Source organism: Mizuhopecten yessoensis, unplaced genomic scaffold (assembly GCF_002113885.1).
Source record: "Mizuhopecten yessoensis strain PY_sf001 unplaced genomic scaffold, ASM211388v2 scaffold11173, whole genome shotgun sequence".
In the NCBI taxonomy this organism is placed as follows: Eukaryota; Metazoa; Mollusca; class Bivalvia; order Pectinida; family Pectinidae; genus Mizuhopecten; species Mizuhopecten yessoensis.
In genome coordinates, this window is record NW_018408916.1 from 1,970,470 (window position 1) to 1,998,045 (window position 27,576).

The window sequence follows — 27,576 nt, forward strand, 5'->3', positions numbered from 1 at the left end:
AAAATAAAAATCTAATTTGACGACCCGCTACTTACTCATATAGTAACGCTCATAGGTATAGCGCTGCGCATGCGTGTGCCAAAGAAAGAAAATGTTCATGGCGGAGCTATGCAAATAAGGAATCTGAATCTGGAATGATCTTTGTTTAGTTATGGTATTCCAAGAGTAATTGAGTTGTTTTTCCGTCTGTACATACTGTAAAACCTCGGAATACTGCCTTCATTATGGCATTATAACGGGGGATATATTTGAAGGAGACATATAAACGATTTGCTAAAAAAATCAGTGGCAATAATGGGCTATGTTGTAACTGATTTAAATAACTGGCGATTGCGCAGCATACTTTTTCTTACCTATCCAACACTAACGTTTGAGGCTGGCGGGGAAGAACCATACGTTCCGCGGATGTCTTTGGTACATTTTGCATGTAGAAGGCTGTTACTTTGTTGGAAACTATTCTTTGATTTTGGAAGCTAAGTTAAGGCAAATGTCACATCTAATTTAATCTCCCCGTTTCACCGACTACTGCTGAAGAATCGGTCTGATCAGTCACAACATACACACACTGCACTCATCGTTGCATGTGTTAATATCACGTCACTCCTATTTTAAATGGATTGTATCCTAAAAAGGAAAGACTGCTCAGAAAATCCGATCGATCTGAAGTCACCAAAATAGATCGTGTTCCTTACGCTCTATTTATATCTGAGATAGAAGATATCAGAAACACAGCAGAAGGCATCGGTGCGTACAAACAATACCATCGACTTTTTGTTGAATTAGCTGGTGATCTGATGTTTTGCCAGGTTTTTTTTTTATAACAAAAGCAAGAATATAATTGTTGCTACTTTAGTTTTTCGTGGGAGAAAAACATATTGTACCCTGCTTTAGCTCTGAGCAAGCGAGCTTTGTACAGATTAGCTTGTCGGGTCCCAGAGGGACTTGAATGCAGGACGTTTTGATTTGTAGCCAGCGGTGCTTCTCACGACTCCGGCCTACGTCGATAGCGCTAATAGTACTGGAACCGTCGCGGGTTGGAGCTCCTATGTGCCGCTTGACTGATTCATTATTGGCTAAAGGAGGCCACAATCGGGAGCTTCCGCTCTGTGGCGTCCCCTGTCGCTAAATATAACTTGGTACATCTGTAGTAAGAGAAAATACCTCGCGGCAGTAACAGAAGGCTTCTAATTAAAAACCATTTATAGACGTAGCATATTCATAAAGTTTTGTTTTATTGTATATGTAACTACGTTAATTCATCCCTAAAATGTTTGCTGTAGGGAGCATGGTGTTTAACGTGAATGTCCAGTTTCTACAACAGTTTAAGTGCTGGATTGTTTTTCATACTGGTCAATTTAACGGCTAGGAAGGCTCCAAATGGGAATCATATATCAAAGGCATGTGTGAGAAAACTGGTTAATTTTCACCGATGTTGACATCATTGTGTCGCTTAAAAAGAGCATAAATTACAGTATTTAACTAAAAAGTTTAATTAAATCTAATGTCAATTCTGATATGTTCCTCCTATGAATATGACTGCAGCAAAGTCTGTGCAAGAATGGGTTCAAGTTCCAGAGTTGAGTGCAACTTTTATCAGACGGTGAAAAAATACATTCAAAAAGTCACCATTGTCATTTTAAAACCAGTGTGAATATCTTTAATAGCTGGTAATTGGAACGTCTAACGCTATAGTTCTTTATGATAACAATTTTTCGGAACATGATAACGTTTTCATTTTTGACACCAGTCCCAAGTATTAAAACAATTATCAAATGTTTGTGAGAATTTTGTCAATTCAGCGCCCGAACGCTTTGAGCGTAAAATTGTGAAGGCTAGGAAAACTGATAAAAAAATGAAATGCATAGTTATCTATTTCTAACCTGAACCCAAAATTTGCAGAAAAAAAGGCGTAATGAAAAATAGTGTTGGAAAAAGATGCAACTATACTGTAGTTCGTATAACTACATTCGACACATTGTCATGTACAAATACAGCACCTGCTTTCTTAAAGATTATTTTCTACGAGACGTCCACCACGTTCATACCGTTTAGAAAATATATTTCAGGACGTGCAAGGACTTTAAATATTGAAACATTTTGGAATTGCAGACCTTGATTTGCAGACACTTTTTAAAATATTAATATAATCTCTAATCGAGATACTTACATCTTTATGATATTTGGAGAAATAAATATTACAATTTACAGGAACGTTAAGACGAGCCAACGTTTTGTGATTAAAAGTATGGTTCAAAATTATGTTATTATAATAAAATCGCTGTGTCTATTTAAATCAACAATCGCTTTCTTGTGTCCGAAAAGCGAACATGTGTGTTTCTTGACATTCGGATTTCTGGTTCGATTATATTTTTTATCACAGTAAGATTACCGCACTGCTTTAACCAGCTAGCTTACCTTAATACATTCAAGTGTATCAATTTTACAACATCAACTATAACATGAGAACTTGACAGTTTGTTAAGATGTACATACTAAAATAAAGACAGTTCATATCTGCATAATTATATAAATTCTTCGTTTCCAAGACGTTTGATATCTCGTTGACCCGGCATATCTTGGTTATAACCATACACATATATATGTACAGTTGTGGGATCGCACAACGTTACACGATGTGCGGTGTGCGCACGATGTGTGCACGGTGTGTAAACGGGGCGAACGATAAAAAGCTGGACGATCATTGCTTGCACACATCTGTGCGCACGATGGATGGACGTTGTGCGATAACAATCGTGGTTGGTGTAAATTGAGGAATGCCTTAACAATTTATACGGTTTCGTGTTTTGATGTTTATGTATGTTTCTATATTCTAGCAACATCTATAAACTTATCTTTCTGTCTATACATTCTTATATTTAGAAATTATGTTTTCTGTGTTTTTAAACAAACTTAATCGACACATGTAAAATTACAACACAATCCCGTATACAGGTAAACATGTACCATATAATATACGTTATGTGTGCCAAGAACGAACAGCCCATCTATAATGGACGTACCAAAGAATGACTCGAACTAAGCGATGACTGACTGTAATATCGGCCACCTCTCAGTACACAACGAGACTTACATGTATCTGTATGGATTTCATATAAAAACCAATTAGTATGTTGCAATACCGTATTCAGTGACCTCATTTCGGATATGACGGTTTCCTATCAAGGAATTGCAAATATACAAAAACGCTAAATGCTCTGGAATAAAATGTTGTGACACCGATTTGTATTTTATGTATATCCACAGCTGTGTTGATGCTGATACCGTCGTTTCTCTTTAATAAATGAAAATTGTACATTGTACTCCAAAAACAGAGCGGTAGAGGGGATAGAAAGATGGGAAAACATATGAGAACAAAAAACTGTATGTGTGTTTTGTGTGCTTTGTAAACTCAGATGTTCTTAATTCACAAAGAACTACAACCCTAGCAAGTAATTTAGGGGCAGTAAACATCGTGGCCGTGTGTGTGGCCGTGTGTGGCCGTGTGTGTGTGTGTATATCATATGTGTGGGATTGTTGTTGCGTAATATGTGTGTGAGGGTGTGTGTATTTGTTAGTTAAAAGTTTGTTTGGGAGTGTATATATCGGAATAACAATGCGTGACGAATACGCACGATCGATCACAGAAATTGAGTCATTTCTTCCGTGAATCACGAATGTAGGTACACTATAGACCATATCTACATCGATATCCAATTGTGGTGTGGCCCATTGGGTGCTTTAACCCTACACTCCCAAAGTACACTAAGGCGCATATAGCGTGTGGTCGAAACTGACCAGACTAAGTGACACTAGTCAGACCTTCGAACGAATGAGTTCCAAACAGCGGAAGGACATTAATCAAAAGCGGTGGAGTGGCTGTGCATGTGTGCGTATTGATTTTTGTTTTATATGACACCGGGGTGAATGATATATAATTCAGAATCGTACAGTCATGAAGAGTGCGAACTACAGTCCACCGCTTACGACAAAGTCTAAACGTAGTCGTCTATACTTTGCCGAATGTTGCCATTTCCCGTGATATGTTAATAGATCATAGAAAGACAACCTTTTCTTCCTTTTGTACTGAATGAACAATACTTCTGTGGGTTTTTTAATTTTATAAACGATTGCTCATCAGTTTAAAACATCACGATATTTATTTGCTGTACGATACATTCCTTCGAAATTTCCCATACCTCATTACGAAATAACACCAAATAAGAGGCAAATAAATTAATAATAAAAAAAACATTTGCTGAAAAGAAATATTTATCATACACGATATGGCCTTACCGTGAGGCTGGAATTCCTGAACAAACGACAACGCCAGAATATTATACATTTATTGTGGAAGGGCTTCTTCGTTTCTCCGAGATTAATCATTTTTTCACGAGGGCAAAGCCCGAGTAAAACATGATTAATCGAGGAGAATCAGTAATCGTATTTCCCTAAAACAAATTATTATGTCAAAATATAACAATGATCAAATAGTAATGACGATTAGGTTGACGTATCATCATTGTCATTTGCTTTTGCTATTCGGAACTCAGTTGTGGTGGGTCGTGCCCATTTGTTTCTAGAGAGATTCCGAATAAGGGAAATATGAAAGAGGAGACTCGAGCGCGTGAGGACGATATCATGTTTTATTTACCTTTCACGTGATCAATATCATCAAATCAGACACGCTGTTACAAAGGTTAGGTATAATGATATGTTAATTTTCATTAAAAAAGATGTGTGTTCAAAAATCTCGGACTTTTCCTAATTCTTTCTCTTAAAATAGTTTTAAGCAAAATGAAGAAGGTTACATTAATAGGTTGGCCTCCCTACGTATTAGCCAGTCCACATAACGACAGCGTATACCCTGTAGGGAACCGGGCGGTGTAATTGCCGGACCAGATGCTCTGATTGCTTCAAAGACCGGTCAAGGCAAGACCAGCTTAAACTATAGCCAAACATTCAACATTCCTATCACTAACAGTGATATTTGAGTGGACGTGCCAAAACACCACGACCGTATTGAAGGAAACGACAAACAGCAGGCCTAGAAAATGTTGTCGTAAAGCTTAGCAAAAACTAATACGGGGAATAGGCTGTGAAACGGCAGTATAGCGTGGAGCCATGCAGAGGATTGCGGCGATAAATCTCGTTTATTTGCTTCTTTCTGCACCTTATACCGAGATTACTATGCATCCATCGATTGGCGCTGTTAAGCGTGGCAGTTGTGTAATAATGGGTGATCATCTACGGTTAGCAGGGACGATCCCTAATACCGTGGAACAATCTCTCGGTATCCTCAACACATATCATGACGCTTCGGTGACGGTACCATGACGTGTCATTTCATACCGGAAGTAGTTATAAGCTCGCTCGATTCCAAGTTCCACACAGAGCTTTCCGGATGTTGTATTATGTATTCTCTCAAGGAAATTTTTTGTCGGTTGGAAATTGAAAATTGAATGTATATGTGAATGTTTCTGTTCGAATATGTTTAATTTGTACAACAGACTTAAGACTAACGCTTCTTGAAACTTCTGCTAACTGCTTTATCGTCTTGTCTATGAAGCCCTACTGTGGTATAAGGTTTTGCCTCGTTTATTTATCTAATCAAATGAAGGAGCAATGCCGACAGTAATTTGGACGAGTCTGTTCTATTAAGTAACATATTGACAATCGAGAATCCATTCTGAAAGTTATCATGTTAAAGTCTACAATATTCTTAAGTCTTAAACTGATCGAGGTTCGGTCCTATACCACGATTCTGGCCTACACAAACGTGTAAAATAGCAATGTGATCGAGATTCGTGTCTACACCAGCGAGTAAAACATCAATGTGATCCAGATTCGAGTCTACACAAACGTGTAAAGCCCCGAGATGTAATGATCGAAATTTAATCGTATTTCTTTGTTGACAACAATGTATCAAGCATTAAAGTGACCGAGATTCAGACCTACACTAATGTACCAAGCCCAGATAGAATCAACAATTAGTTATGATCCGTTCTGGACACCAGCATACACGAATGTTGAATTCTGACCAACCGTCGTTGTCGATACAGAACCCATTCCCTTGCATATATTTGGCGTGTCCCCGAAAACGGACATCGATCGAGCAATCGTGTTTCACAATACTGAACCACACCCTGCTGTGGATGAAGTTTTGTCTTGCACCGACTTAGCAAGCCCGCCATTGGCTGTATTTTTTGGCCGTGCTTGATTTCACAGCGTTGTCTTTTTCCATGTTTGATTATCCTGTGTTTTCCTGCTATGTTTAAATAGTATTGATTTAGTTCTCAGACATCGCCAGTGAGCTGATATCCCCTTACCAACAGGCCTACAACAATCTGGAGTGAAACACGAGCTAGCGCTATGTATCGGGAAACCCATATTGTGTCTACACCACACGTATACAACAAACAACGACTTCCTGTGGCCAGGAAAAGGGGGAGGGGGGAATCATAAACAGACAGCCATCAACTTATTTGTCCCTCCTATAAAGTGTCCCTAATGACACAAAAAACTCAATATGTACCCTCATAGTATCAACCTTCACAGATTATTGCTTATCAGAGATGTTTTTTTGGTTAAATCTATTCCAATATCCGTACATCATTACAGCTTCGAAAAAATGCTGTTGTGGCATCTTCGAAATCCAACGGGTTTCGTCCTCGATGCACATCGTCTGCAGAGAACATGTGTAATTCGAGGACGGAACTCCTTGGATTTCGAAAATGCTGTTGTTGTTGTTGTTCTTTGTATTTCAACCAAGTAACACAGTGGTGTATGTATTCCATGTCTTTAGAAATAACTTGTGTTACTTTAAATCAAGATATACATACATTGGAATACATAATATATCGATTACGTGGCGATTCCGGCAACACTTAACGGACAATTAGATAGAAACGTTTAAATGATAATTTCTATCAAACCACCCACTGCATACATAAGCAGTGATAATAAATGCGATATTGTCCATTTCTCTGTATCTAGACTGGAGTTTATTTACAGAGGGGAATTACAGGGTAAAACATCAAACAAACTGATGTCTGTAGGCAAGTTACTGATTATTATAACTCTTTTAAATTATATAGATGATTTATCATCCGCGTGTTGTGAGTCTGGGTTTCCAGAAGCTGGCTTTTATAACCAACTAAACATTAGCATTTTTTTAACAGAAAGGTTACAGCTGAAAAATTCATATGAATAATGTTTAAGGAAAATAATATTCACCACGGCGTAAAATATGTGTATTCGCAATGATAACGAATTTTAATTTACCACTCATTCTTCCTTTTAGTGTGTTGTTTTAAACGATCAAGCGTTGAAAATTGACATATAAAATATATTATCTACATTTAGGGGAGTTGACTGTAAAGATCACTACTCGGAACACTTTGTGGCGTAAATTGCACTAACAGACAAACAGTAGTGACCAAAATGGTTATATGAGAAATCCGTGAACATTTTTTATAGATCATGATTCTGCGGTTTTTCCCCCTTTTTTCCCCACGATGGAACAGCTGATCCAGTTTTAGTAGTGAGGTAATACTTTGATCATAGACCGATAACCGTTTAAATTCTACATCATAAGTTAGTTATAATGTTGGGAGTTGTTTTAAAACGTGTGCCAGGTTAACGCATTCATACGTATAGTAAGTAGTAAATATATATGATATCCCAAAGGGCAGAAAAATACACTTTGATGTGTGATTAAAATTGTATGGACACACTGTATTTACAGTAATTCTAAAATACTGGATAGAAAACTAATCTTTGTTTGCTCGTGGACAGGCAGGTGAACACTACAAGCCATTGCTCTAAGAAGTTCGACGTGGCGTTAGGAATGTATCTGCAATAAGACTCTACCATCTGGCAACCTCTTGTCACTGTTTGTGCTACTTCTGTGTGAAGTGTACAGAAAACACATCAGTATGCAAAAGCCATTGCTTTTTATGGGTATCAGAAAAAAAATCCAAATGGTTATTTTGCTGACAATGGCGAATTTTTATCATAACGTTTGTGTTGCTTTACCCATACTGGCTATCGCTACGTGATAAAATATGAAAACTATTGATATTTATGAAACTGTAGCAGGATCTGAATTGGCAGAACGTGCTGCAGATGGGTGCGAATGTGATATGTATAAATTACATTGTTTCCCTTGAGTAAACAATGAGAGTTGTTTACCAAACGTACCGATATAAAACGGCAGTGGGATAATGTGATTTTTCTTCTATTTGTATTTGTCTAAGTAATATTTGAAATGAACATCACAAGAAAAATATGACAAAGCTAACGGCAGACATACATGATAGATAAACAAAATGTCGCGACATATTAGAAATAATGCACAATGAAATAGTTTAATTAATCCTCCTTCTCCTTTGTTGGGAATAAGGCTTTGTAAAACCTCTCCCAGAACTTAAAAGTGAGCCATCTACATTTTAATCACACTGTTTGGAACTTTCTCTAAATGCCATCTAGACATCGTGGCATTTGTTTGCCGTCTTTCCATGGCCAATGAAGTAATCAATGTGACCTTTTCCTTCCAAAATGTTTCCATCGCGGAGTTGACGCGTCTCCAACCAAACCCCAGTATTTTAGATTTATTAATATTCATATATATCAACGTTTGAAGAGGAGGACGGTTTGAGAGATTCGCCGTTTCGTATTTTCACAGCTTATCATTATTTCAATCAGTAAAGATAATTGTGTCTATTGATATGTAACGCTACCCATTAATGTGAAACTGCGGTATATACACTGTATATAACTGTCGGGAAATTACTTAAGAGTAAAAGCAACGAGATAGGTATTTGTGGACATTTTACTGTCTTAAACACATACGAATCATTTCTTCATCTCCTGTTTTTACAAATTTGACCAGTAAAAGGCTAATATTTTGATATTCTTCACTCGTGCTGCTCACTCGTGAAAATTATCAAAATATTAGCCACACTCGTGAAATATATTTGTTATTACTGAAGACACCATTAAATATCCTCTATGTATTACACATATCATAAGTGATTTAAAGATACATTTTTATCTTGAAATTTATGCTAAAATCAACAAAGATATTTTGTTATTCTATGTTGCTTCATGATACATTGGGAAACAAATCCTTTTATCAAGTGGCCAAACAGCAATTTTTACGGGAACGATTTCCATGGTTTCCATTTCCGGTAGGCGACCAGTGTGAATTGAAAACTATTCGGGAGTTTCCGCCATGGCATGACTTGTCCCCGATTACTCTAACAATATGACGGAAGGAGCCGAATAGTTTCCGATTGGAAAACAGGCACGTGTTATAGTTTTTCTTTTGTGTTATGCTTTCAGAACAATACCCAGAGTTGGTGGGTGTATCCAAACGCTTTATTTTCAAATAAATCTAAACTTTATCTATTTTACAACAATTATGAATCAATTTTTCCAACTTACATTAATCACTCTTATCGGCCCGGATGGAAGCATCGCGTACGTAAGTAATATATATCTCGGTCAAAGTCTAATCGCCGCGTACGAGAGTTTTTAAGAAAATACACTGATTCCTGCAAGTTCTCAATAAATCACACGTCAACAGTGGCATAAAGAGCTTGCTTTGCGCGAGTATGGATGTAAAGGTTACACCACGCATGCGTGAATCGGACTATCCGGTAAATACATTTACCAATCAGAACGTTTTCGGAGAGGTAGCTTATATGTTTTGACACACTATTAGAACTTCTGTCCCCGAGGACCCCGGCTGGAACCTTGACGTAATAAGATCAGACAGTCTCGGCTTAGGTTAATGTAAATACTTATTATTTTGGATATGTTCTACGAACGTCAGATGATAGTGTTCTATGGCGATAGAACGCAATACAGAGGAACCAGATCTGGTACAATACGGTCAGGACAGTATTGCGCATGTCACAGAAATTCAAACTAGAATGGCACCACGCATTTCCTGATAAAACTGGTCCAGAGCTGTATCTAACCTCTCTTTCGGAAGGTATTTCCTTAAATACCCGTCCTCTTATGACCCTCGCTGTTGCAAGGATATTGAACTTCGATTAAAAAAATCAGCAAAAATAACGAAAATGTCAAAGGCAATTGCGCGATGATAGCATCGTGCGTGTCCAGAAAATATCGATAGATCATATCACGCAAGAAAATAGAGCTAGGATGGTAACACGCAGATATGTACCCAGAGAGAAAGGGATGAACATACATTGTACGACTGTCGAGAAAAACGGTGAAGTACGCATGTCAAACTATTGTGCACGTGCGTCGTGTCCTTATAATAAGATAACGACAGTTAAACACTAAGAACAACACACAATATGGACGCTACATTACCAGACTTTCAACTTTCGTCGACAAATCTGAACTGAATAATTGTTGTATAAAACCTTGCACATAGTTCCTAATGAGTGATTATTGAGTATACCATGAACATAGTTCGATTGATATGTTCACTTATTTGCAGTTCCCCGTAAGTGATAACAATGCTAAATATGTCGGATGCTAAACATACGTTTGTTATGCATGGCGTACTCTTTTATATCTATAAGTATGCGGTAGTTATATGGTTATAATTCCAGCTGTTGGTCCATTACGTCCATATGTTCCGGTAGTTTTGTTAACGGATGGACATAACTTGATTTTCGCCGTACACCGCCCTGTAATGTCGGAACAGTTATTAATCAATATAGGGAACACAGGGTTGGATCTAGTTGTTGTTGTTTTTTGGAGGGGAATGGGGGATGGGTTAGGGGTAGGGGGTACAGGAACCCACTCCCCAGCCTGGGAATTGTCCTTGTTTCAAGAGAAACAGGTCCTCAATTCAACGTCAGATAGTTGGGCCGTGTATATTAAACGAGCAATTATGGCTAATAACAAATGTTCGGATTTCAATGCAAGACATTTTGTTTGGGAAGCTCATTCATGATCAGCAATTGAACAATTAATGCATGAAGTAATATATTCATCATTAGGTGACGCCGGCATTCACTAAAAGTTGCGATGGAAAACGTGTATAGCACACTTCCTGTCCGCCTACCAATTCATTTTGGCAGCATTTGAATTCAATATACTCACAGAAGAGTTAGAGGTTCTTTGAATGCAATTTCGGTACACCCATGGGGTATATGTGCTCCAGACGTGCACAATGAAGACGCACCCAATCCCACAAAGGATTGTTTAGGACATGAAATTGTGATTAATTGTTGTTGCTTTGTCTAGGGAAGGTTGGCAACATATGTCAGGATGTCGTGTCAACATTTCGACAAGGTTCCAAACAACGAGATTAAACATTGTCGTAAATTACAAAAAGTCTGTAACGTGAAACATCTTTGGAATATAAAATATTGAATGGTATTGACTTACAGTTATACACAAACATCCCACCTCGAGCGTAAAAGCGTACATTACAAATGGGAAGTCACGTCCTTAACTGTCCTTAGCATTTTAATAGGACGCTGAACTTTATAAACTTAACAGAACCAAGCCAAACCAACACATTAGGGTATTCTGGAGACATCCCTGTTTTTTTAAATAGTTTATCATCTATAAACGAATCCTTAAATACGTAATTAAAAGGTAAAACTGTACTATTGTGTTTCCTGTTAAAAACACTTTGATCAAAATTAGCGACCATCATGCTGACAGAAAACAGATTCCAGATCAACGTGTTTAAAGGAAAAACGATGTAAATAAAATGGCCTTGCCTTATAAAATAAACAAAACAAAAAAAGTCGATGCAAAAACATCATTTGAGAATTATTACATATATTTCTGAGGGCATCAATCGTACTTCTTCTCGTCGATATAACACGTCAACTTACTCAACATACAGGGATTTCCCGGTAACAGCACTACCGGCAGTCGCCAGGTTATGCGATGCAGAAATTATGTGAGTATAAATTGATCTTCGGTGGAGGTCTCCGTGAACCATCGCCGGAGTCCACAGAGAAAACATTATGCCATGTTAGTAGAATTTTCCGTCCCATTGGAGAATAATTAGGCTAGTATTATGCAGCCCTTTCGATGATTTCGCCATGCAAATCAACAAGAAATCACCATATGTGGTTCGTTAGGCAGATGTGTTGACCATGTATAGATTAAATATGTTGCTTATCGATCCGCAATATATATACACCCGATTTGTAATTTATATAGACCCAACACAGACGCCACAAAGACTGTCCTCAACAACTACATCTATATGCACCCAACAGGCGTATGCGTACTGAAGTCAAACACGAATTCCTGAGCAACATACGTACTTATTGTGATCAAAATGAGCACCAGGCTGAGCCCTGTGTTACGTAAGCTTACGTTGTGCCCTCGGACAATACATATTCACCGTGTTATATATATTGCTCATGTATAGAAATCTATCGATCGAAACAAGACAGTGCATTCATAATTATTTCCAATCGAATGTGATGAATAATGTATATAATATTGTACAGACGCTATGGCGGGTGTTAATTTACAGAAAGTTGAGTAGAACTGGCTTACTCGAGCTATGTACAACACTCCCAATGGCAAACTGAATTATGTATGTCTTTTTAAGGATGAGTCCGAATAACATGCTTACGACAGGTATATGTCTTTTTACTGACATAATTTGACACAAACACCCCAATGGTAGACCGGGATAGACTACCTCAATGGTAGACCAGGACAGACTTCCCCAATGGTAGACCGGGATAGACTTCCCTAATGGTAGACAGAGATAGACTACCTCAATGGTAGACAGAGATAGACTACACCAATGGTAGACAGAGACAGACTTCCCCAATGGTGGACCGGGATAGACTTCCCCAATTGTAGACCGGGATAGACTTCCCTAATGGTAGACAGAGATAGACTACCTCAATGGTAGACAGAGATAGACTACACCAATGGTAGACAGAGACAGACTACCTCAATGGTAGACCAGGATAGACTACCTCAATGATAGACCAGGATAGACTACCTCAATGATAGACCAGGATAGACTACCTCAATGGTAGACCGAGATAGACTAGCCTAATGGTAGACCAGGATAGACTACCCCGATGGTAGACCGGGATAGACTACCCCAATGGTAATCCGGGATAGACTTCCCCAATGGTAGACCGGGATAGACTACCTCAATGGTAGACCGGGATAGACTACCCAAATGGTAGACCGGGATAGACTACCCCGATGGTAGACCGGGATAGACTACCCCAATGGTAGACCGAGATAGACTACCTCAATGGTAGACCGGGATAGACTACCCCGATGGTAGACCGGGGTAGACTACCCCGATGGTAGACCGGGATAGACTACCCCGATGTTAGACCGGGATAGACTTCCCCAATGGTAGACCGAGATAGACTTCCCCAATGGTAGACCGAGATAGACTACCCCAACGGTAGACCAGGAGAGATAATTCCCAATGGAAGACCGGTATGTCTATCCACAGCCTTCCAAAGATGTATTTGTTTGATCAAACATGCTGATAGTTACTTGCTTTTTTTATATGATTTTAAATTAATTTTTTGGAGATATCTTTTATAAAACATCAATAAAAAAAAAAGTTCAATTACAGTTAAAAGTCTTGCATTTTCCTCCGTCTAGTCTGTATTTTCTAACATGAAAATGACTAGATGCGCATTTTACAGGCTATTTTACACAAGTTAACTGTTACAAATTTGTGTTTTAAATGATTGTTGTTCATATGGGAGTTTTGGGACCGCACGCGGAGCGCGGAACGGCCGCGTCACTATAACCAAGGAACAGATGTAATACGTTACGAACTGGCAACGACACTACAACCCAATCGTTAATTGCATATCAATAATTAATAATCATGCCACTCTCATAATAGTTTATTGTGTAGTTTCCTTGGTTTTGATGTCCTGATTAGAACCGAGTATAGCGTACAGGTGTGAGAGGAACTTAATCGTTCGATACTCCTCTATTCTATCATACGAATGACAACAATACATGTATTCATTGATTTGATTAATCGCAGTGGTTTAACGGTTCATGTTTCCGATTTCTATTCTACTTCCTCATTAAGTTGCTTTAATGTGATGAAATCAACAATCACGTTGATATCGAATAAAATATACAATTATTTCACGCTTTTTAAGATTTTTTTCTTTCATCTCCGTTCGTACATTCAGAAAAAATAAAGATAAATGAAATTGCATTAACATTGAAAGGTTTGGAAGGTAACAAAGCAGTTATTTCAAACCTTTTCATGGGGCAGTGAAAGGTATATCCCTTTCAGCCCCGGCAAATAGTTCCCAGGGTAGATCCCCAAAACGAGGTAATTTAACCCATTCTACTTTGGTAGGAATGTTCAACTGAAAATAAAACTTTCAACAGCACTGAGAAAATCTTTGCTATGCGATGACTATCAACCGGTTGGTAGTTTTTTTGCACTATTTCCCCTCTGTGTGACTATGATCATCTTCCATTCATATTTTTTTCATCTCACTTAATTAGATTGATGGGTGTTTTTTTTGCATCACTGTCATCATATGAGACTTAAATGTAGAGCTACATATGCGATTGGAGATTAATGAAGCATACATTAGGCATGCAATAACAAAGAAGGCTGAATACATTGTTCAGACATTGACATTGTTTATTATTCAGGAATGAAAAACGAAAAGACCATACAGGAAATAGAAGAACAGACAAACGTGAAAATATCCAGAACACTTTTAATGATCTGCGCCATTTTGAAGCTTCTCCTCCCACCTCGAAAAACGTGAGACAGCCGTTAGAAGCAAACATTTTGTTGACGTTAGGTTGTTGCAGGAATCTTGTTTTTATTGATCAATAATAACTATAAGATTTAGAATGAAAACATATGTGTTTAACAGCATTTTTTAATATTCATACGGCATAATGGCCATTTTAGGTCATACAAAGTTTGTGAGCCATTTGGCTGGAGAGCTTCAAGCTTACCTTCCAAGCAAGGTGATAGATAAGTGTGTATTATATTAATATCTCTTTCAGCAAATTATCCTACTATCAACCCGCATGTGCATATAGACCCTATTTCATACCCGTTCGGCTTACGTCTATAATTGGCTGATCTAAAACGTCAGATAAAAAGAATATGATATAGATTGTTCCATATAATAGCCGGTATTGAGTTCTCGACCAATATCAGCCATCTAGTTGCTATTGGGGTCTTGTGTTGGTATTGGGATCCCGGGTTGATATACGGGGTATGCTTTGGAAATGTAGCCATTCGACTTTCTGTATCTATAAAATCAGGGAACAACATTATATTATAAGCTGTTACCCACACAGTGTATAAGGTATGTCATATTTAACATGAAATTCATCACCAGAACACCCCTACAAGTTCATATTATTTTAAGAGTTAATCAACCTAAGGGATTTACACAGTGGGATGTTTCTAGGTCCCCGTATTTGACAAAACCAAAGAGACTGAGACTTAAAATTGTCTGCTGTCTGTTGGACATTTCGTTCTGTACAGGTATCTTCACATACATGTATATTCATATAATTCCGTCTTTGCGTATTGCAGAGTTATCTTCTCTTGGGAGCAGGTGTTGATTGTTACGTCATTGGTTTGTGTGAGAAAATTACGTCGTTTTCTCAAAAATTGATGACGTTACTCTCACAAACAAGTGACGTAACAATCAATACCTGCTCCCAAGAGAAGATAACTCTGCAATACNCATCATTTACAAGCTTCTTCTTGATTTGGATGCAATGTGTCGTTTATCAAAGCCTGCAACGGAAACCAGCTACACGTACAGGGTGACTGATGGGCAGTATCACTATGGTTGTTCTATAAGCGTTTGTAAGACGTATATCTGACTACAGGAAAAAGCTCAAGCGTCAGATGAATTGGATGATATGCAAATTGTGTCTGACGTGCGAGCGTAATTCCTCGCGAGAAATTTATGTAATCGCCGCTGCTATTAACCCAAATAATGAGGGAGGCGAACCCCGAGTCAGCATCACCAAGCAGCCAGAGCCTTGAATAAATCCAGCTCTTAGCGTTGCATTACAAATTCCAGCCCCTGGGATAATTTTGAAATAAGGCGGGTGTCACGTTATTTTGACACGAGCCTGGCTTTCACTGAGTGAAACAGAAATAAAACGGATCACGTGAGGAAGCTCTACACAATGCCGGAGCGAGCTGTGTATTGACGTTAGCACAGTCGCAGGTTTCTGTTGAATAATTCACATTTGATTTGAATTTTTCAGGTTATATTTCAAGACACTTGTAAAATGGCAAACAGAATCCAAGCACGGAACACCACAGAAGGAAAAAAAACTGTGATTGTTAAAGTCATGTTGCAAATACAAAATGATCCGGAAACTAGGTCCGGAATTCCATCGGACTATTATATGACACTTATAGCCGGAAGGAGACGGACACTTTTTGTCAGTTCTAAATTGGCAGAACACTTCACATAATCGGAGGCAAGAGTACAACGCCTATATGTATTTATAACCTGGTAATTGTGTTCACAGCTGTATTGGGTAATACCATACTTGGATACATTTCCCGGATAATGTGAGCCAATTACTAAGAGCTTTACACTCAATATCAGGGGCGGCATTAATATATACCATAGGCTGTATCGAAATCATCATTGATCCACAAATCCACTTATATCAACGTACAACGCATGTATAGCCTTGATTGGTACTTTCCAATATGGCTACCATAGAAAACGATACAAGGACCATTTCACAATTAGCATTTAGCATGTGAGCACAGCTGGGGCGGAACGCTTCACTTGGGTGTTTGTATTGTTTGCCGGTTGAGTAGCACATTAATAATGATGTATTTACTCATACAGCCATCGTTTAACCCACTAAATAAAGTCACCCTCAGGGTTTTTCGTGTAAATCGGACGAGCTGCCAGACACTGCATTTTAAAACAAAAATAATAACACCTGGTGAGGTAAAACGAGTTTGTGTCCATGACGGAATTTATTCGAATCATCGTTACCGGTTTGATAAGACCGACCTTGACATTCGTTATTTTTTTTTCCATCTTTCCATCGTTAAATGAAAAGTCGATTAACAGCGACGGTTATAGGAACTACTTTAAGAAGCATGCAATGTACATGTGCATACAAAATAATGTTTGTCGTTATTTTATGAAACTGCATATTCATCCACGTGATGTTAGCTATAAATGAGGAGGCTGATGACAATCTCTTTGCGAGGAGGATATTCCTTATTTACACAAACAAAAAAATGTCGGACGTGTGATATAGTCGGAAAGGCGATGATAATGTTCTTTGTTGACATAAAGTTTTTGACGTTAAGTACCCGAAAACACTTGATAACCTTATCGCACTGACAAAACAGACTGCTCGCACGTTAAACCACATGCAGTGCATATCGAGGAAAGTAGTCCAAATTATCCATTCAGTATAATTTAACATCCCTTAAAATCACGGAGGATATTGCGAATCCTTGATCACACCACATTCAAGTGCTGAAAATGCTAATATTATAAACTATGTAGCTCTCTAGGAAAACACAAATCATGAACCAGTAACCAACATATTTCACTGGAGAAACCGCATATCCTGCTAAAACAACCCTTTGAATAAAAGAAACTGTTAAAATAGCCTGCAACATTTTACCGCGTACACATGCACCCTTTTATCTCGCTTTGTACTTTTTTTAAGCGGTCATTTTAATCAAGGAATTAGAAAAAAAGCCTACAGTAATACAATAAGGACGTTGGAATAGGCTAGAATTTCCTCTAGACTCGTAAAATCGAAGGAATGCATGGATTGGCATAAATTCTGTATCGCCATCATTGTAATCAACGATCAATGGTCTGTCAGCATCAGCAGTAGATACCACATATCATTCGTTGGTTAATGTTACTATATGAAACAGATGTAAGGAACAGGAATTTCTAGGACTTAATAATATGAAAAACATATAGGAATTTGAAAGGACCAATCAAAATCTAGTGGTTTTAAATTAGTAGGAAGTTGAATGGGAATTTTGATTCCAAAACTTTTGTGTTAATAAATTGCATTATGACGATTTAGCAGCGTTTCAACATATCTCCAGAATATCAAAATGTTCATAAAACAAACAAAAAAGCTTGATATTTTGAAAAACAATACGAAAGTTTCATTCTAATGGAACGGTAAATTTGATCTGAATTTTTAACCAAAGAAAGGACTTGATATGGTAGAACATATATATATATAGAAAAAAAAGGATTGGAGCGACCACATACCTTTTTCAGTTGGTTAAGTAGCTATATCAGAGTAAATGGCAAAAATGACATGATGTTTGACGCCGATATCCCCTTCAACGGCGGTCCGCAAAAGAAACCCCGCACAAAACAGTTTCTCTATGGAGAGCCGAATATTACGTCGACAAGGTTCTTCTCGCGGCAACGAAACGACATCGTACTCCGAAGCATTAGTGGAATGGCAATTCTATGTACAAAACAGCACACCACCACACTAAGCAGTCACCGGCTAGTCCCGGACACACACACGTTGGTTATGATAATTCTCACTACTAGTTTACACCAATATCAAACGACGTCAAGAGATACCATCGCACTCACAACGCCGTGTCGGTTCATCGCTTGGAGTAGTCTGTCAGCCATGATGAAATTCAAACCAGCAGCATCTAACAGAAGTATTGATTTTCGGGAAGCTATGTCGGAGTCAGTGGTAGGGCTGGGCATATGTAGCCAAGCTATAGATTATTGATGACTACAGCTACAGTAGAACTTAGTACTAGGTACATTCAAGGCAATGTTCCTTTCTAGGAACGGTTTGACCAATCGAAAAGGGGGAGGGGTTCCACCAAAATTTATACGCACTTCGAATCGAAAGGACATTTTGAAACATGCTTATATTAACCAACGAAAACGGCCGAGGGATTCCGAAATAACGTTTAAGTATTTCACAACATTTGTACAAACTTACTCATATTTGTTGAAAACGGGGAGGGGAAAATTCCGATGCGTTATATCCCTTCAGGTTTTTTTTGTGATATTAATTCACAAACATGTATTAACAGCTTGACCAATTTTCTTAAAACTTGCCTACATTTATATTTTCTCTAAGACGATAGTGGTTTTTTTAATTTTCATTTTAAATGCACATTTAAATATTCTTTTGTACAAGTTATAAAATTCGTCACTTTTACTTTCACTGTATCGAGGACACATCATTCGTCGCCATATTACAATGTACGAAGTGTTATCAAATTAGGTGTTCAAACAGTCTATTTTCTCTACCTTTATCGCTATTTTTTATTTTTTTTTAATTTTTTGTTTTTCTACATTGTGATTTAATGTCCCCTAGACGAGTTTGATAATCGATCAATAGTCTCTTTTGAAGAAAGTCATGCAATCTTTGCGTCAGTGCTTGTTTCAATGTATATACACCATATATAATTGAATCTGGAGAGTTACACAGGATACCTATCTTTATGAAATGATGCTATATGAATGTTAATACACTGTTTTCATGTAAATGATAAAAAAAAAATCTGAAGGAAATACCTGATATTTACCGATAGGTTTTTGTACCAGAACATTATCATTATTCCTTTGTTTTAAATTTGTCTATTGTAAAGATACAACACATGTGATGGACGTACATTTTTGTACCCTTATCATTTCCGCTAGATCTATGATAATGGTTTTCGATATATACAGTTTACACGTATGCAACAGATTGGTTTGTTTGTTTTTCACGTCCTATTAACAGCTATGGTCATTTAAGGACTGTCAGATTTTGGTGGTGGAGGAAAGCTTAAGTTCCCGGAGAATAAACACCGACCTACATGTACAGCCAGTACGTACAGTATACACCTTGCGACTGACTCACGTACAAATGTAGGCCTCGAACCCGCGACCCAGTGGTGGAGGGCTAGTGGTAGCAGAATGTCAGACGCCTTAACCACTTGGCCACCACGGCCCCTTGTACTCAACAGACACATATCTCAAATTGAAAATCTCGGTGTTTTTTTGTATACGGTTACATGGCTTCATATCATGTTATTTACAACGTGTAGTAAAGCGACCGCGTTTAACAATATGTTTTTTTAAACAGACAAATATGTGGGCGCTAATACAGTATGATACGTGTACATAACAGATACCTTTCCACTATCTGTCATCTTCTATATTAAAGTGTAAATACACATGCATGTTATGAAAAGAAGGTATAAAGTATTTTGGTAGGCCAGAAACACTTACTAGGTAGAAAAACACAAGAAAAAAGAAAGAATAAAAAAGAAAAAAAGTTACGAAACAAAGCCTGTCACACAGATTTTTCAACCAATATTTAAACTGTATATACATCGTAGCAGAGAAAGCAATGTTGTGAATGGATCAGGTAACAATGAAGTCAATTGTACAGGTAATGAGATTGTTAACAGTACAGGTACGTAACGAGGTTATAAATAGTACAGGTAACGAGCTGATCTCAAATAGTACAGGTAACGAGCTGGTCTCAAATAGTACAGGTAACGAGCTGATCTCAAATAGTACAGGTAACGATGTTATAAATAGTACAGGATGTTATAAATAGTACAGGTAACGATGTTATAAATAGTACAGGATGTTATAAATAGTACAGGTAACGAGAATGTAAATAGTACAGGTAACAAGGTTATAAATAGTACAGGTAACGAGCTGGTCTCAAATAGTACAGGTAACGAGAATGTTAACAGTACAGGTAACGAGGTTATAAATAGTACAGGTAACGAGCCGGTTTCAAATAGTACAGGTAACGAGCTGGTTTCAAATAGTACAGGTAACGAGCTGGTTTCAAATAGTACAGGTAACGAAAAGGTAAATAGTACAGGTAATGCTGTTATAAACAGTACAAGTAACGCGGTTATCAATAGTACAGGTAACGAGGTTATAAATAGTACAGGTAACGAGAATGTAAATAGTACAGGTAACGATGTTATAAATAGTACAGGTAACGAGAATGTAAATAGTACAGGTAGCGAGGTTATAAATAGTATAGGTAACGAGAATGTAAATAGCACAGGTACCGAAGTTATAAATAGTACAGGTAACGAGGTCAGAAATAGTATCGGTAACGAGGATGTACAAAATGTAAAAGTACATTTAACGGGGATGAAAATAGAACAGATAACGATAGTAAACTGTAAATATACAAGGTAACGAGGATGTATATAGAACAGGTAACGAGACTGTAAATAACACTGTTACGAGAGTAAACTGTAAATGTAAGAAAATATTAGTACAGTTAACGAAGAAGTAAATGAAACAGGTAACGAGGATGTACAACTAGAACAGGTAACGATGCTGTCGATAGTAAAGTGACGGGAGTAAAATGTAAATACTACAGGTAACGAGGACTCGCCTACGGCAATGCTGTTCGTTAACGGATGATTAAGTATTTGTGGTACAGAGACGTGACAGACAACTGTTATCTTGTGTGCATTATTCATTCCCTGAGATCTATACTTCACGTCACAATGGTCCGGAAAGCATTGACCGCACGGCATGTGTCGGCTTATTGTTTACTATAGCCTGTCACATATCCGGGTGATCCAGGTCTGAGGTCACGAGGTCATTCATTGTATCGATATCCCTGTTACGGTAATGGGCTGAACGTATTGTCTTTTTCTTACGCCATCCATCGACTGATCTCGATCGATATGAGGATATTGGATTGTGCCGTATGTCGATGTAGAATACCGAAGGTTGACACTATTGGCGGGACCACGAATGTCGGTTACGCGGTCGACGATGTAAATCTATCATGGCCGGTTCAAATTGATTTTATGCATAATGAATATATTATTCATTGTATAGTGTAAATATGTACCGTATACAAACACTCCATCAACATAAACATGATAGCAAACAATCAAAATGGAGGAAATGATTTCAAATAAAAAATCAAATTGAAAATATAGTTTCATTTTTGATTACCACGATGATTACGGTAACCACCCGGAGTCAAAAGATTTCCACGTCACAAGTGAACAAACACGTGACACGGCAGCACCAATGAAACTCAGAAATGATGCACTGTGACAATTCAAATTTTAACCAAATGAGTACAAATAGAAGCAGTCTTACTAGATTTGCCAAGCTCAAAAAGTTGATAATTTTGTAATCAACAAATAAATATACCTGGCAATCGAACTTCTGTAACAGAAACGGAGTAAGCCAATATGTTCATATGTCCTTCGTCCTTAACGAAAGACTACCATTTTGAATGAATTTATTAATTCAGCGAATTCATAAAAATAAATAATGAAACATGTGTCCTTATCTTAGGGAGGCTCCACCCTTTCGCAATTCGCCAGCAGAATTCAATGAAAGTTTCACATAATGGTTTTGTCACTATGCAGAGATATGATTTTGTGAAAATCTACGCATTCCGATAAACTTGGTGTTTTTTTTGTAAAACATACCGAAAAATTGATTCTTTGTCAAATTCAACAATTTCACATTTTTTGAGCGTGTGGCATTGTTCAAAACTATAACAACAATAAAATAGTGAAAAGAAACATTGCTAATCAACCCTACAAATATTTTATTTATCATAAAATATCTACAACATGTTACAAAAATTGTACAAAAAGCATTTTTTATTGAAAATGTATGGATAAAAGTTACTAAATACAAGCTAAAAGCAAACAGGACACATAGTTTCATCAAAAAAGAGTGAAAAATTGAACCAAATACACACAGTCTTTATAATTAATTTATTTTACATTTTACAATAATTTTAATCCTGGTGAGAGTTGTCTACCTTGAAAAAAATCGGAACTTTTTGCAGAGGGATAGAATTTATACAATGACACTTATTTTCTTCACTATAAAAAAAAAAACACGGAAATAAATTAAATTACTATATTTAATCGTCAATTTACTATTCTTTTATGGAACAAAATTAATCTCAATCATGTAAACTTTGGACATCATTCCATAGCCCGCTTACGCATGGTGTCAGGTACATATGTAACCATAGGCTATCGCATGGTATGTCGTTATTACGTGCACGCACATGCAATTTTACAAACCACTATTTTCACAGAGTTATTGTAATTGCATTTCCAAGTTAAGTTTTGATATTGGGTGTTCACATATTATCGTCACGATCGTGTACTATTGTTTACCCGGTGTTACTATAATTTACACTACGGTAATGGAATGCCCGATACGCAATACGGAAATGACGACAAAAAAATACGACAAGAAAAACATGTGTATTACGAAGGGTGGGAAGTCCTTAAGCAGTAAGTGATTCATTCTACCGACAAAGAACAATAAAAACGTACAACATTAAAAATGAACAGGCTTATATGCAATTGTTACTCGGAACTTAGGGAAGATTACTTTTTTGGATTTTTCTAGAGAGGCCCCGAATGAGGGAAATAGGACCAGGGAAGCTTATAAGTACAGGAAGGGAAACACGACGTTTTATTTTAAATCGTGTGATTAATATTATCATATGAGATAATATGTTATATGTTATTTAATATGTATGATATATAGTTATCACATTTATATCAGTATGCAAATAATATTTCCGTTTGATATGTACAGTAAAACAGGCCGAGTATATTTTCATTGAGGCATTTTTTTTTATTCAACCAAGGACACAGACAATGTACATACCATCTTTGTTGCGTCATTGAATTCATTCAATAAAAGTCCCACACAAGTGATTTATTGCATAAAACCTGAAGCAATTTAACTGATAAATATCTGACGTGAAATATGCATGCATAGGCATGATTTGAAGCAATATAAATAACGCTCCAAATATGGATATCTATGATTCCGTTGGCTATCTTGAAGATAACGGGCAGCGAGGTTCTGGAGAAGCTCTGATGCACCAAAGACCAGAACATCCAGATTTTCCGAACCCTTGGTTCCATCCTGGACATGGGAAAATGCCAGATACAGTAAAACCTGTCCAACCCGACCGCTGAGTATTCTGACATTCTGTCTAATCCAACCCAATGATGCAGTTAAATATCTTATAAAACCTTTGTAATCCGTCTACAGTTGTCTGACCGATCGGTTGTCCAACACGGTGTCGGATAAGACAGGTTTCAATATACTAGAAAAATATACTTTTTTCCCGAATATTTCTTTCAGTGATTGTGGTATAAAGGGCTTCCAATGGCATATTCATATTATAGTACAAATATAACTTTGTTTGAATATACATGTAGGTATATTATATTTTGCGGTTTATCTGTATACGAAAATGACTTTTTCTGAAATGTAAAGATGTTTTCCTATACAACGACCAGGCGAGGCCAGTTTGTCCTAAATCAGTAAGCATGAAGTTTACGAATATCGACAGGAAGGCCATGATCTACAACGATTTCGAGTAGGCGATGTCATGACCTTGCTAAAGACGTGTAACATTTTTTACACACAACCGAGAACAACTTGTCCGCTACAAACAGGCGAAATAATTGTTGGTAAACAAATGTATTACAACAAGTTATTTGTCTAGTTACAGGTAAAAAAAAATACCCGGCTGTTACATTTATTGTTCAATTAACACACGTTATACGCATGGATGTTAATGTATAAAAAGGAAACTGAAATAATATTTTAATTATAACAATAGTATGCCAAATTAGAATTAGAAATAGAGCAACTGTCAAGTACATGTACAGCTAATATCGCACATGTGACAGTACCACGGATTTAGATTTCAAGTCCGTCACAGTACTTGTATTATTGGGACTATCTGGGTGTTTACTCTTCGTGCCAGTTCAACTAAATATTAATAAGTACATTGTTTTGTAACACTTTGATACAACCAAATATTGTTGAATTTTTAGGCATGGACATATCAATTGTGAGGATTTGTATCCTTTCACAAAAATGATGATTTCCAATTCGTATAATTATAGAGGGCAAAATGAAAAAAAAACCTGGGCAAATATTACATGTAACTGAAGATTTTCAAACATAAATAAGCTATTGGATTCGGAGATGTCGCGGACTCTTGGGGTGAAACGGAATCATGATCAGTAGTCAAACATAAGCCAATTAATTGTGTAGGTATTGTTATTATAAGGATGCATTACAATAAAAGTGTATCCTCTTCATAACCATATATAGCATCACTGGGCATCAAGAGATAAACACAAGCATGATAATGCAAAAAGTCGTTAAAATGGATCAAACAACGAAGCCAGAGAAAATTATTTAAAGAACCCTTGTAATTTTAGCCTACAATCCAAAGGGATAATGACGTACCGTTGAAGACTTGCATGTACGGCACGTCATTGTGTACAACATCTTTCATACATTTTTACATATTTTTCTTTAAATCATTTTAAAGTTAATCGGAAATGTTATAAAAATGAAATTTGATATACCGTGAAAGAGTTTCCCAAATTTTTATTTTTTATTACTTTTATACCTTTTTTTTTTAAATGAATAGCAAATTTGCAGAAATTCTATATTTTTTCATATAATCAGGAAAAAATTAAACATGAAAAACGACCTGCATTAATATTAAGCCAAATATTTTATCGTCATATCTTCAAAATCAGCTAACGAAATAATATTGCTGTATTTTGAAATAAAAATTATCGTTTATGAAATTAAAATTTTGTTCAATTTCATCACAAAATTATTCTTCATTAAAAATCATAAAAAATTTCTAGAAATGCATGGGATGTATACTAGTAGCCGTCGCTGTTACCATCCAAGTAAAATATTGGGAAAATACTGTACTTATGGCCCCTACTTGTATTTTGTTGGTTTAGACACTCATCACCTACTTACTGGAGTTTATTTATTTAAAACGACACAATGCGGCAGCCATTTGTTTCCTTTTATGACGTCTGAACGTAAACTTACGTGTGGTTTACGGCAGGTATTTGTTGGCGTAAGTTACGTGCGGTTTTGGCTGTAATTTACGGGTACCCGTAACTTATTTACGTGCACTCGTAACTTATGTGTGCGTCGTGAAACGGACCAAGAAACGGAACAAAAAACTTACGTACGGTTTACGAGTAACCGTAAATTAACGTACGCGTCGTGAAACGGCACCCAGAACGAGTGTTTTTAAATATTAAATTTCATAATGAATACACTTTGCAGCAAACAATGTTGACCTTATAATACTGTATGGCATTGAGTTAGCGAAGCATACTGTGACAATTACAATGTGTATCCTTTCAAAAAAAAGTTACCTTGCAAAGCCTATTTTAAGACTGGTAATTCAGACCTGGTTATTCAGTGACGACACAACACAATTAAAACCTGAACCAAAATATGTATGCATACTCATGATGTCAGTAAATTATGTTTGATATGACAATTTTTGAAAAATTCTAAAAAGGGAAGATAACTCTAAAAAAAAAACACTCATTTTAACACATGCCATATTATTTTGCAGAAAGTAGCATACATCCCTAGCAAACCGAACCTCTCCCGTGAAGACCAACTTATTACCGTTGAGCAGGATTGGCATGATATTACACAGGGGTGCAGTACAGACAGTGTATACCGACACATCTCAGGCAATACCGCGAGATCACGCGGGAATTGGCAGGGAATCATGGGAAATCAAATAGCCGGTATCAAATTAGACAAGACCATATCCTCAACTGTTTCCTACAGAAATTACACGTATCTAAATAGTGCAACATCCGGGTCGTATCAATAACGTGCGGTAAGCACGGAATAGTCTCTTCAGATTAGAGTGACTTTACACGTACATTATACGGACGTCTGTTAAAAGGAGTAAGTAAGGCCGTACAACAAATGAGCATCGCAACAGTAATTAACTTCCTGTGTTTTGATAAACATTGTAGCGTTATGCTGTTGTTATATTTGTTTCGGGAAAACGCACATCTGAGGTCCATTTTAAACAATGCGTGCCAAATTGAACAAAACAACTGTTAACTAAGAAGCATACCGCCGGTAAATTTGTAAAACGGTTTACGCAACAACGACTTGTGAGAGAATTTCGTTTTTAAATCGTAGATCTTAACTTTTTTAGCTTACCTGGCCCGAAGGGCCATGTGAGCTTATACCGTACTGCGGCGTTTGTTTGTTTGTTTGATTTTGTTTAACGTCCTATTAACAGCTAAGGTCATTTAAGGACGGCCTCCCCTGTGTGCAAGATGCATGCGTATAGTGTATGTGTGTGTATTTTGGGAGGCTGCGGCGTCCGTCGTCCGTCAACTTTTTCTTTTAAACGACTTTTTCTGAAGAACTGGAGAACCTAGGGTCATGATAGTTGGCCAATAGGTACCTGGGATGGAGTGCTATAAAGTTTCCTCATTAAAATGACCTTGACCTACTTTCAAGGGTCACAGGGGTCAAATATGTTCAAAAATTCAAACAACAATATCCTAAGAACTTGGACTAGAGTCAGGATACTTGAGTATGTTATGTATACCAGCAGTGCAAATGTTTTTCTTATTACAGTAGTGAGGTAAAATGTCAACTTTAAGTGCTAGTCAGGGGTCAAATGTCAACATTGGTGAAAAGCTTTAACAATCTTCTTTCCAAGTTCCATAAGGCCTAGGGTCATGATATTTGGCCAGTAGGTACCAGGGATAGTGCTATA

The 27,576-nt window shown here is 37.2% G+C and overlaps 1 protein-coding gene across 7 annotated transcripts in view; it reads right to left on the reverse strand.

Moving 5' to 3' along the window:
* LOC110467402 (voltage-dependent calcium channel type A subunit alpha-1-like) overlaps positions 1–27,576 on the reverse strand; it is a 274,929-nt gene that overhangs the window by 117,205 nt on the left and 130,148 nt on the right. The window contains exon 1 of one of the 7 annotated variants that reach the window (XM_021524545.1): positions 18,240–18,647. The exons of the other annotated variants lie outside the window; for them this stretch is intronic. The gene's annotated coding sequence lies outside the window, so the exon portion shown is untranslated. Of the gene's footprint in view, positions 1–18,239; positions 18,648–27,576 lie in introns of those variants that run through there. 7 annotated transcript variants of the gene reach the window in all.